At 44.9% G+C, this 12,226-nt stretch overlaps 1 pseudogene; it reads left to right on the top strand.

The window, feature by feature from the left end:
- Positions 1 to 284: 284 nt before the first annotated feature.
- Positions 285 to 488, top strand: LOC144502143 (small nucleolar RNA U3; annotated as a pseudogene).
- The last annotated feature ends 11,738 nt before the right edge of the window (positions 489 to 12,226 follow it).

Raw genomic sequence — 12,226 nt, 5'->3', positions numbered from 1 at the left:
ACTATGAAAGTTTGTCACGTGACACAGTTTGCGGGTTCTGAGTATATATATTAACTTTTGACTGGTGAATTGAATATATTATGTAAATCAGACTTTACAAATCTGCTGGTTTTAATGTTACATTTGGAAAAATAATCTGTTTCTGTATATTTATTTTGGTATATAATTGTAGATGAAATAATTAGCAAAAGTATAAATAACAAAATCAATAAATTAGAGACACATCCCCTGACCGTGATGTGTATCTGTGGTATTGGCAACTGAGCTTCTGTGTGTTTGTCAGTAAGATTATACTCTTAGGGATCATTTCTATAGTGTTTTCCTAGAGAAATGTGTTTCTAAAGTGTGTGGTCTCACAATCCATGAGGAGGATTTACAGTGTTCTCTTCTGAGCAGGAAGCTGGCATTGAGTGTTGCTTTTAGCAGCTGCTCAGTGTCATTGATGAGTGTTCCTTCTCTCTCTTGTAGAGAGCTGGAGGAAGAGTGGTTTGTCTATAAATTAATAAAACAAAGATGAGTTTTGACCATGGACATGGTCTGGCCAGCATTTATTGTTCATCCCTAGTTGCCTGAGGACAGTTGAAAGCCAACCACATTGCTGTGGCTCTGGAGTCACCTGTAGGCCAGACCAGGTAAAGATGGGAGATTTCCTTCCCAAAGGCCATTAGTGAACCACATGGGTTTTTCCAACAATCAACAATGGTTTCATGGTCATTATTAGATTCTTAATTCCAGGTTTTTAAATTGAATTCAAATTCTACCATCTGCCGTAGTGGGACTCAAACCCGGGTCCCCAGAACATTAGCTGAGTTTCTGGATTAATAATCTAACAATAATACCACTAGACCATTGACCTCCTAGCACAGAAAGTGATGCTTTGGCCCATTATGTCTGTGCTGGCACTTACATATCTATCCTACTTGGATTTTCCAGAACTTGGCCTGTAACCTTGTGTGCTGTGGCATTTCACATGCTCATCTAAATGTTCCTTAAGTGTTGTGAAACTTCCACACAACTATGGCGTTACGACACAACAAGACATAACAGGCTACAAGATAAAGAATCACCGGCACCAATGTGCTCCCCAATCAGCTCAACGCAACCTGTGTCCATTTTGAGCAGGAAGTCAGCGAGAGCACGCCTTCCGCCCTGGAAATCTCGGCTGAACCTGTATCCGAGGTCACCATCACAGACATCAGAGCAGTCTTCTTGAAAGTCAACCCACGGAAAGCGACTGGCCTGAATGGGACACCCGGACAAGCGCATAGATCTTGTGTGGATCAGCTGCGGGGTATTCGCAGACATCTTTAACAGGGAAAGCAACAATTGGCAAAGAAAGCTAAGTTGAAACCAATTTGGAAACAGGTTGAAGACTGTATTTGCTTCAGAGAACTCTCTTAACAAAGAAGAACCACTTAAATTGTCAGTTCACCTAAGGGTACAACGGATGAATATCAAGATAAAGGAGAAGAGTTTTTAAAAAAACAGCTGCAGGCAGATGGAGCTGGAAATGGATCATACTCTGCTGCAACTGGTGGAGGCTCAGTGAAAAATACAGGTGGAGGTTCATTAAATAAAGAACTACTCAGGGCCAAAAGATTGGTTGATGCAGAATACAAAGAAGAGATTGGAAAATGAAGCCACCCAGTGGAAGGAGCTGTGCCGGAAAGAACTAGATAAAGAACAAAGAACAGTACAGCGCAAGAACAGGTCCTTCGGCCCTCCAAGCTTGCGCCGATCATGATGCCCTGACTAAATTTTTTAAAAACCTTCTGTCCTTACTCGGTCCATATCCCTCTATTCCCTCCCTATTCATGTACCCATCCTTTCCCCTCAGGGCCTCGAGGGCATTACACGCTGAGCACTGCTTGATCGCCACGTGGTTTCTGGAAGAATTTCTCCACGAAGAACAAGTGCTGCGTCCAACTACTTGGAGCGTTCCGCGGCAGTGTGGCCACACCCATCTTCCGTGCAGCACTTGGGAGAGGTAGAATCTCAAAATGTACTGGCGCTTGGTGTTAGCGTACCGAGGATCTACACACAGCTTGATGCAGCCGTACACAAAGGTGGTCATCAGAATGAGGACGGCATTGGGAACATTTTTCCCTCCATTCTCCAGAGATTTATGCATCGTTTCCCTCCGGACAGGATCCATCTTAGATCTCCAGATAAATTTGAAGATGGCCTGGGAATTGGCCAGACCTACGCTACATACAATAAAACAGACAGTACCTCACACCGGATGATTAGGTTTTTGCTGGTGATAGAGAGGGAGCGTTGCTCCCACAAGTCCAATTTCTGCCTTACTTTGGAAATGCGTTCTTCCCAGTTTTTGGTGCATGACCCCACCGCTCCAAACCATATCCCCAGCACCTTAAGGTAGTCTGCCCTGATGGTAAAGGGGACAAAGGATTGGTCAGCCCAGTTCCTGAAGAACATAGCTTCGCTCTTGCTCCGGTTGACTTTGGCTCCCTAGGCCAGTTTGAACTGCTCACAGACTTGGAGGAGCCTGCGAACAGATGACAGGTCCGAGCAGAAGACTGTCACGTCATCTATTTACAGAGAGACTTTGACCTGCGTGCCTCCACTGCCTGGGATGGTAACCCCTTTAAGACCTGGGTCCTTTCTGATGGACTGGGCAAAGGGTTCAATGTGACACACAGAAAGGATGGAGGAGAGAGGGGGCAGCCATGCCTGACTCCAGGCCTGATCTTAAAACTATCTGATTCCCACCCATTGATTGAGACTGCGCTACTGATGTTGTGAAGTTGTACGAACTAAGGAATAGCATGATGGGGAAATTGGTCAGCTATTTGGTACAATATAAGCAAGGCTGACTCCGCATAACTTAAGACTGTATGAGTAAATAAAACTAGATAAAGTCAGGGATGAAGGAGTCACAGACCTTCTTCTGTTACATCAAAGGACAAGATAAGGGTATGAATGATGAGACAAAGAGTTCTAGGAGGTCAGCAGGTTATGACATGATTAATGGAATTGCTTATGATTTTATTAATGATCGAATCCCTGAATAAGCTCTGGTCACGCTAACTGATAATGATTATGTATAAATACTGAACTGTTTCTTTCTGTAAGGGCGGACTTGTGGGAGAATCAGCAGTTGTACCAACTGCTCTCTGACCTCAAGTTTCAGCCATATACTGCATGCAGCCTTTTCGTAAATAACGGCTAGTTATTTTGTCTGAACGAACATTGTTGAGTTTTTCTATCACAGTCAAGAAGCAGGAAAGTTTCCACTTCAACAATGTCTGTGTAGAGCAGTTGGATCCAATTGCGGATTCCCTCCCCAAAGCACATCCATCATGTAGGTGTGCGATATTCTGTCAAACGCCTTCTCCTGGACTAGGCTGATGAGGCAGGTGTCCACCTGCCTGTCCTGCACGTAGGCAATCGTATCCCTGAGTAGCGCGAGGCTATCAGAGATCTTCCTGCCGAGTACAGCACAGGTTTGATCAGGATGGGTCACCGATGCCAGGGCAGACTTGACCCGGTTGACGATGACCTTGGCTTGAATTTCGTAATCCACGTTCAACAGTGAAATGGGTCGCCAATTTCTAATTTCTTCCCTTTTCCCCTTCTGCTTGTAGGTGAGGGTAATGATGCCTTTCCTCATGGATTCTGACATGCTGCCTTCCAGAAGTATACTTTCATATACTTACAGTAGGTCCGGGCCCGCCAAATCCCACAGCGCCGAGTAAACCTTAGCCGGTAAGCTGTTGCTTCCGGGAGTTTTACCCTTCTGAAAGGACTCGGCAGCCTTTGTCAGCTCATCCAGAGATAACAGTCTGTCCTCGCTCTCCCGCTCACCGTCGTCTAAGACCTGCGTGATAGACGACAGGAAAGACTGGGAGGCCGTGCTGTCTGTTGGCTTCAGGTCATACAGTCCGGCATAGAAGGATTTGCAGGTCCTCAGAATGTCAGACTGCGATGGCCTTACAGAGCCATCTTCTTCCTTCAGGCTGATGATCACAGAGATCTCTCTGTGCACCTTTTAGAAGAAGAAATGCGTGCACATTTCATCCTGCTCCACGGAGCGGACCCTGGATCAGAAGATGACCTTGGAGGCCTCCGAGGCAAAGAGCGAGGCTTGCTGACTCTTCACTTCCGGAGATCCTCCTTGACATCAACCCCCATCGACTGCAGTTGGAGTAGATTCTGCATGCTTCCCCCCCCCCCCCCCAGTCTCTCCCTGGCCTTCTGAACCCCTTTATGAATGAAGAACCTTTTGATGTTCCCCTTAATTGTTTCCCACCAGAGCGATGGAGACTCAAAGAAGGGTTTCCAGTTCTCCAACCCTGGTAATCCTTTTTGAGTTCCTCGAGGTTCTCTGTGGTCAATGGTTCTACATTTAGCTTCCAGGACTTCCTGCCCACTTTCTGGTTTTCCTCTAGGTGACAGTGGGCCAGTAGGAGGCAGTGGTCAGAGAACACCAGCTTGACGTCGGTGGACCTGACCGTGAGCGCGCGGAAAACAGGAAATCAATTTTGGAATGCCAGACCTGTCTGGCCAGGACCACATCTATCTGCGCTGCGCTCCATCTGCAGGGTTGCTGAAGACATCATGCAGCTTGTCATCTTTAACTGTTTCCAGCAGGAGTCTGGACATAGTGTCCAGTTTGCTGTTGGCCATGCTGGATTGCCCGGCCGTGTCGATGATACAGTTGAAGTCCCCGCCCAGAATGATTGGCCTGGAGGTGGTGAGCAGCAGTGGCAGCTGTTGAAAGACTGCCAGCTGCTCGCTCTTTACGGCCGGGGCATACACATTGATCAGCCTGAGAGGGCAGTTTTTGTACGTGACACCTGCTATGAGAGGGCGTCCTCCCACCACCTCCTTAACTTTGGAGATGGTGAAGTTGCTTCCTCGCAGCAGAATGCCTAGGCCGGGGGAATGGCAGTCGTTCCCACCTGACCAGATGGACGGTCCGTGGGACCACACACTTGACCAGCGCCTGTAGCTGCTGAGGTGGGGTATCCCACATTCCTGCAGGAACAGCAGGTCGGCCTTGACATTGGCCAGGTAGGTTAGGTTGGCCGCACATGGTAAAGTATCTTTAATACTTCGCACATTAATATATGCAAGTTTCAATGACATTTTGAAAGTTTAAAAGATTTGACAGTTCTTTAGTGTCCGGAGTCTTTCAGTCAGCATGCTCAAGTTGCTGAATGCCTGTGGTACTGACAAAGTTCTGCAGGGATACAGGGCTGAGATATCAGTCCCACACTGCCTCAGGTCCCTGACCGTGACATCGGCAGTGTTCTGTAGCCCTCGGTTGGTGCTGGGGTTGCAGGCCGGTCTCTGGCTTGGATGTTGCTGCTGCTGCTGTCGGTGTCCTCGTTTCTGTTTCCTGGGGTCAGGAGAGCCTTGGTTGCCCTGCTGCTTCCGTTGGCTGGATGTTCCCTGGCTGTTTTGTTGTGGGTGGTCTGCACTGCCTGTCCGGATGCATCAAGTTCCTGATGGTTTTGAAGGAAAAAGGCAACCATCCTGACGGCGGAGCCTCTGTTCACGATGCCGTGGCAGCGGAACCGTGTTATCACCTTCCAAATGTATAACCCCTACGTCCCTGCGGTGGACGTGCTCTCCAGGTATCTGGAGGTGAAGGGAGAGAGCGTGGATGTGATGGATAAATATGGTGTCTAGACATGAAAAAAACAGGAGAAAGTCACCCTGGAGACTGACCCCAACGGAGGCCTTCTGCACCCGCCCCTCCAATTTTGCCATCGGAGGGAATCGAGGCTTCTTCTACTATACGGGCCTCTTGGTGTTCCGTCGGCTGCCAGCTTGTTTTTCCATCTGAGGAGGCCACTGGAGACTGTAGCTGCAAGCGATTTCCTTTTCCGGTTCTTTTTCCTTGACATTGCGTCCTGCCAGGGCCCCTCAAGATATCCGCTCTCCTGCTGCATGGGCTGTACGCCCTCTGCTGGGGGTATGGATGTCTCATCCTGCTGTGCTGGGGCATCCACCTTTGCTTCGGAAGCTTTCCCTGTGCCAGCTTCTTGTGCGGTGAAGTTCTTGTTCTCGGAGAAGGCAGGAGTTTCCTTTGCACTGGCCTTTCTCGCTCTAAGAGTTTTAACAACACCAGGTTAAAGTCCAACAGGTTTATTTGGTAGCAAATGCCATTAGCTTTCGGAGCGCTGCTCCTTCGTCAGATGGAGTGGAAATCTTTCTCGCTCTGCCACTGGTGATCTGGGCATATGTGACCTTTTGTTTGGGGTAGACCTCCCCGCACATGTTGCAGCATTTGCTTTCCTTACAGTCATTTGTCGAGTGTCCCTCCTGCCAGCAGTTTCTGCAGAAGGTGGTGCTTCAGCCTGCGGCAAAATAGCCGGTTTTCCCGCAGATGCGGCACACTCGTGGCTGCCCCGTATAGTAGAAGAAGCCTCGATTCCCTCCGATAGCAAAGTTGGAGGGGTGGGTGCAGAAGGCCTCTGTTGGGGGGTCAGTCTCCAGGGTATCTTTCATGTCCAGACACCATATTTATCCATCACATCCACGCTCTCTCCCTTCACCTCCAGATACCTGGAGAGCACGTCCACCGCAGGGACGTAGGGGTTATACATTTGGAAGGAGATAACCCGGTTCCGCTGCGATGGCATTGTGAACAGAGGCTCCGCCGTCAGGATGGAGCGGGGCCCTTGGTTGCCTTTTTCCTTCAAAACCGTCAGGAACTTGATGCATCCGGACAGGCTTTTGAAGCTGACATCAACAAACGGCTGGTTCTTGTACTCCGCCACACCGTAGAAGTCTGTTGCTTTAAATCCTCAGCACTCGAACAGCACCCTCTTCATGAGGCAATCCCGATCCACAGGCGAGCCTCCTCCCAAAGTCTTCACCTGAACCGTGTTCGGCAGCCCTTGGCCTGTTGCTCCCGGAGCAGCTGCAGCCATAGCTCTAAAACACTGAGTCTAAACTGTACCGGCGTTAAGTTCAAGCCAGGGGCTTGAAACCAGATTTAGAAATTTATCAAATTGTGAAAAAAGGTTTGATAATGGTATGGTAGCTATTGGACCGTTTTAAAATTCCAGATTACGAATACACAACACAATTAGGTTTACAAAGACAAGTACATTTATTAAAGACATCAGTTGCTTGCTTACCATATTTTCAGTAAATAAACAACCTTTAAGGATCCTGGCAAACATGTTATCACAACCTTTTGCTTTTTACACAGGTATGTAAGTAAAACTTGTAAATTTTAGGAATTTGAAACTATGCAGATGATAAATATAGTTAATTACTGTGATCAATTAATCCCTCCCAATGTGTATATCCTGACTGCAACATGCCAGAATTCATCAATCTTTGTATAAGTTAGAAATTATTTGGAAAGAAACTCTATCTAAATTGTTTAGATCAAATGAGGAGCGTTCCAGAACTATCATTAAATAGTACCGGTATTCTGGTTGCATTTCTGAATCACGTATTTCTGTTTTATTAAGATAAAGAAGATATAGATGGAATGGTCAAATAAGCTGATAAATGGCAGCTGGAATTTAACCCCGAAAAGTGTGAGGTGATACACTTTGGAAGGGGTAATTTGACAAGGAAGCATTCATTGAATGACAGGATACTAGGAAGTTCTGTGAACAAAGGAACTTTGGCGTGTTTGTCCACAGATCTCTGAAGGCGGAAGAACATGTTGGTAGGGTGGTGAAAAAAGCATATGGGGCACTTGCCTTTATCAATCGAGGTATAGGTTACAAAAGCAGGGAAGTCATGTTGGAGTTGTATAAAACTTTGGTGATGTCACAGCTAGAATATTATGTGCAATTCTGGTTGCCACATTATAGGGAGGATGTGATTGCACTGGAGGGGGTGCAGAGGAGATTCATCAGGATGCTGCCTGGGATGGAACATTTAAGTTATGAAGAAAGGTTGGGTAGGCTTGGGTTGTTTTCCCTGGAGCAGAGATGACTGAGGGGTGACCTGATGGAAGTGTAGAAGATTATGAGGGGCATGAACAGAGTGGATAAGGAGCAGCTGTTCCCCTGAGTTGACGGGTCAGTCACGAGGGGACATAGGTTCAAAGTAGGTCAGGGCAGAAGGTTTAGGGAGGATGTGAGGAAAAACTTTTTTACCCAGAGGTTGGAATGTGCTGCTTAGGAGGGTGGTAGAGGTGGGTTGCCTCACATCCTTTAAAAGTTACCTGGATAGGGCATTTTCAATCCTGCCTTGTTTCCACCAAATGGGTTAGATTAAAATGACTTGTTCAGTTATTTTGACAACCAATATCTACATTCTATTATGTCTCACAGTCAACTTCGGCACCCTAACTTCCTGCTGCTGATGGCTGTATGCCAGATGTCTGATTTGGATCAGATCCGTTTAGTGTATGAGAGAGTTAACCTTGGCTCCCTTTACGGAGTATTGCACGAGAGGGTAAGTTCGTGTTTAAATATAATTTAGATCTTTCAGTGGCTACTGTGTGCTATGTTAGATACTATTGGCTGAATAGACAACCTCTGGAAATAAATAATGTTATGTATAGTAACATAATTTGACTATATGACTCGGACTAAAATCTTCTAATTGCATTTATTACAAGATGGAAAAATATAGAAACAAAATAATGAATCAGATTAAGTATCAGAGAGTACTTCACTCAACTTAATATGTTCTGTTCTAAAGCATTTCAATTTATGATGTTTTTCAGCTAAACTCAGTAATCTTTGAACAACGTGATCGGCACAGGCTTGGAGGGCCGCAGGGCCTGTTCCTGTGTTGTACTGTTCTTTGTTTTTTGTTTGTTCTATGAGTGCAAGATGTGAAACTTCACTTATTAAATTAATTTCATGGAGCCACTATTAATTTACATAGTAGTATAGCAAAAGAACAAACTGGAAAGTAATATGCTTTTATATAATTCCTTTTATTACAATAATAGGTATTCTACATAGGTAAGAATTGTCCTAGTGTTAGTAGAATGTCAAATTATAGTAGCCATAACTTCCATTTTAAGCATTTCAGTGCCTAATAAAAGTTATAAATTCATATAAAAACATTTAAGTATAACATTCCTAATGAATTGAAACTGGACAGGTCTTAGGTGCATTCTGATGTAATATTTAACAGTTGTCAATATCAGTGTTGTTCTGACACGTTCACAGTGAAATGTATCAGTCCCATGACTTAATAGTCATCTTACGTGTAAAAGGGAAATACTATATTCAGAATGAATAGTTATTCCAGATGGAATAATAGCTAAACATATCATCCAATGGCCTGACCATGTAGGGAGCAGGTTGTAGACTTGATCCCCGGTCTGTGCTGGGACAGTAATGTCGGTAGCACAAATAGCCTCAGTGGTGCCAAGATTATTAGAACTGTATGAGTCAACACTTCCAGCAGAGGAAAATAAAATTTAGAAGATGATTTGTTTTAAAACCCAAACAGCAGGTTGGCCTTGAGCATCATTATTTGGGATGGGATATTAATGTTGGCTCCGCCATTTGTCAGCAAGGAGTTTATACTGTTTGTTAGAGGATAATTTATTTTATATTACTGTTTGTCTTTCAGCGTTCAGAATTCCCTGTCTTGCTGGTGGAGACAATTGTACGCATGCTGCTGCAGATTACTGATGCTGTCCTTTACCTTCACTCACGGGGTTACATCCATCGAGTTATCACCTCTCACGCTGTGCAGCTTGTTTTGCCTGGCATTGCTAAATTAAGCAACTTTGAGTTCATGGTTCAAAGGTACACATCGACTGATTTCCAATAGCTCTTATTCCCAGAGGACAGTGCCCTCCTCTATAATTCACCATCAAAATTAATCCAGTAGCCCATGAGGTCCGCTGACAGAAGTCTATTATCCTGTGATCTACAATAAGATGGAAAGAGATATCGTTGTCACTGTGAATAGGGAAAGAGAGGAGAATAGAGAGGTTGGCATGTAGAGCGATATGTATGGTTCAGAAGGAATGTTTTGACGATTTTTTTTATTTCAAAAATATACTTTATTCATAAATACTCTGAAATAAAACATTGCAAAACAACATTTCCAATATTTACAATACTTTACGGTGCTCTGTTCTAAGACATTACATTGATTACAGTTCAATTGAAAGCAAGGAGAGAGGTGGCAAAGCGGAGAGGTTTGTGCTTGAACCTCCAGTGGTTTAAAACTATGAACTCTTAAAGTCAAGTTGTGGAGACCTCTATCGTTTCAGTAAGACAAAGGGCAAAGCATCTGTTGGTTTTCTATGGTACTGCAGTCTGTGGGCAGTCTGTCGGTTTTGTTAGATAACTGCATGAAGAGAAGCATTTAAGATGTGACAGTGAGACCTCTGTTGGTGTTATGAGGTATGCAGCTAAACACTGATATTAGAATTTAAAATAATTCAGGCAGTGAGACCTCTGTTTTGTCTGCTTGAGGATCTGTACTTCCATCTCTCTGTGTCATGATTTTATCTGTTCATTTTTTATTGGGTGGGTTTTTATTTAGTGGGTTTCCTCCGGGTGCTCCGGTTTCCTCCCACAGTCCAAAGATGTGCGGGTTAGGTTGATTGGCCGTGCTAAAATTGCCCCTTATCGTCTTGAGATGGGTAGGTTAGAGGGATTAGCGGGTAAATATGTAGGGATATGGGAGTAGGGCCTGGGTGGGATTGTGGTCAGTGTAGACTCGGCACGGTAGCACAGTGGTTAGCACTGCTGCTTCACAGCTCCAGGGTCCCGGGTTCGATTCCCGGCTCGGGTCACTGTCTGTGTGGAGTTTGCACATTCTCCTTGTGTCTGCGTGGGTTTCCTCCGGGTGCTCCGGTTTCCTCCCACAGTCCAAAGATGTGCGGGTTAGGTTCATTGGCCAGGTTAAAAAAAAAAATTGCCCCTTAGAGTCCTGGGATGTGTAGGTTAGTGGGATTAGCGGGTAAAATATGTGGGGGTAGGGCCTGGGTGGGATTGTGGTCGGTGCAGACTCGATGGGCCGAATGGCCTCCTTCTGCACTGTAGGGTTTCTATGATTTCTATGACTCGATGGGCTGAATGGCCTCTTTCTACACTGTAGGGTTTCTATGATTCTATGATTTATCTATCTGAGAGTCTGATAAGTAATGTAAGATTGTCACACTTTAAAATTATACCAAAAAATAATCCGATTCCTCTGTTCCACACTGTTTGTTCTCAGCTGCTGCTATGCCTGGTCTCAGCCGGCATGGAATTACTCCAAGTTTTGCTGCTCCCTGGCCAATTCTCCACTTCTCTGACTCATTACTGGCCTGACCCATATCCATCTTTCTGCTGCCTTTGATATCTCTGTCCAGTCTTATCCAGAATTAACCCTCCCCTAAACCTTGTCTTATGCTTCCCTGTCTAATCTCTGAACTCCTGCTATTCACAGTAAGAAGTATCACAACACCAGGTCAAAGTCCAGGGAGAAATTTTAAGTGAAGAATTAAACTTTAAAATTAAGAGTAAAGTTTAATTTTAAAATACAATCACAGTCTAAATGGCAAATGGGGATGGGCAATAAATGCTGGCCTTGCCATTGATGCTCACATCTCATGAACGAATAGGAAAAATAGATTCCCTAAGTATCAGGTTTTAATAAAGCTCAAAACACCTTAATCAAATTTAATTCAGAAATACATAAATGTAATTATAGTTTTTTTCAATACTTTCACAGCATTGATGGAGGTGTGCACAGCAATCTCTCCCGATTCCCTATACCTCCACAGTTTTACAACTGGCTAGCGCCAGAGGTAATTCGGGATAAACCTGCCACTATCAAGTCAGATGTCTACAGCGTTTGTACTCTTATCCAGGAACTGTTTACAGGTATAGTTCACAGTTAAAGTGTGTAGGATGATATTTTAATTGGCTCTTGTGGAGCATAGTCACTGGCATGGACCTGTTGATTTGATTTGATTTATTATTGTCACATATGTTAGTATACAGTGAAAAGTATTGTTTCTTGCACGCTATACATACAAAGCATACCGTTCATAGAGAAGGAAAGGAGTGCAGAATGTAGCGTTACAGTCATAGTTAGGGTGTAGAGAAAGATCAACTTAATGCAAGGTAAGTCCATTCAAAAGTCTGATGGGAAGAAGCTGTTCTTGGGTTGGTTGGTACGTGTCCTCAAACTTTTGTATCTTTTTCCCGGCGGAAGAAGGTGGAAGAGAGAATGTCTGGGGTGCATGGGGTCCTTAATTATGCTGGCTGTTTTTCCGAGGCAGCGGGAAGTGCAGACAGAGTCAACGGATGGGAGGCTG

The sequence above is a fragment of the Mustelus asterias genome, chromosome 12 (genome assembly GCF_964213995.1).
Source record: "Mustelus asterias chromosome 12, sMusAst1.hap1.1, whole genome shotgun sequence".
Classification (NCBI taxonomy): domain Eukaryota; kingdom Metazoa; phylum Chordata; class Chondrichthyes; order Carcharhiniformes; family Triakidae; genus Mustelus; species Mustelus asterias.
The sequence above is the reverse complement of the archived record's forward strand: the minus strand, read 5'-3'. Positions and strand labels throughout refer to the sequence as shown.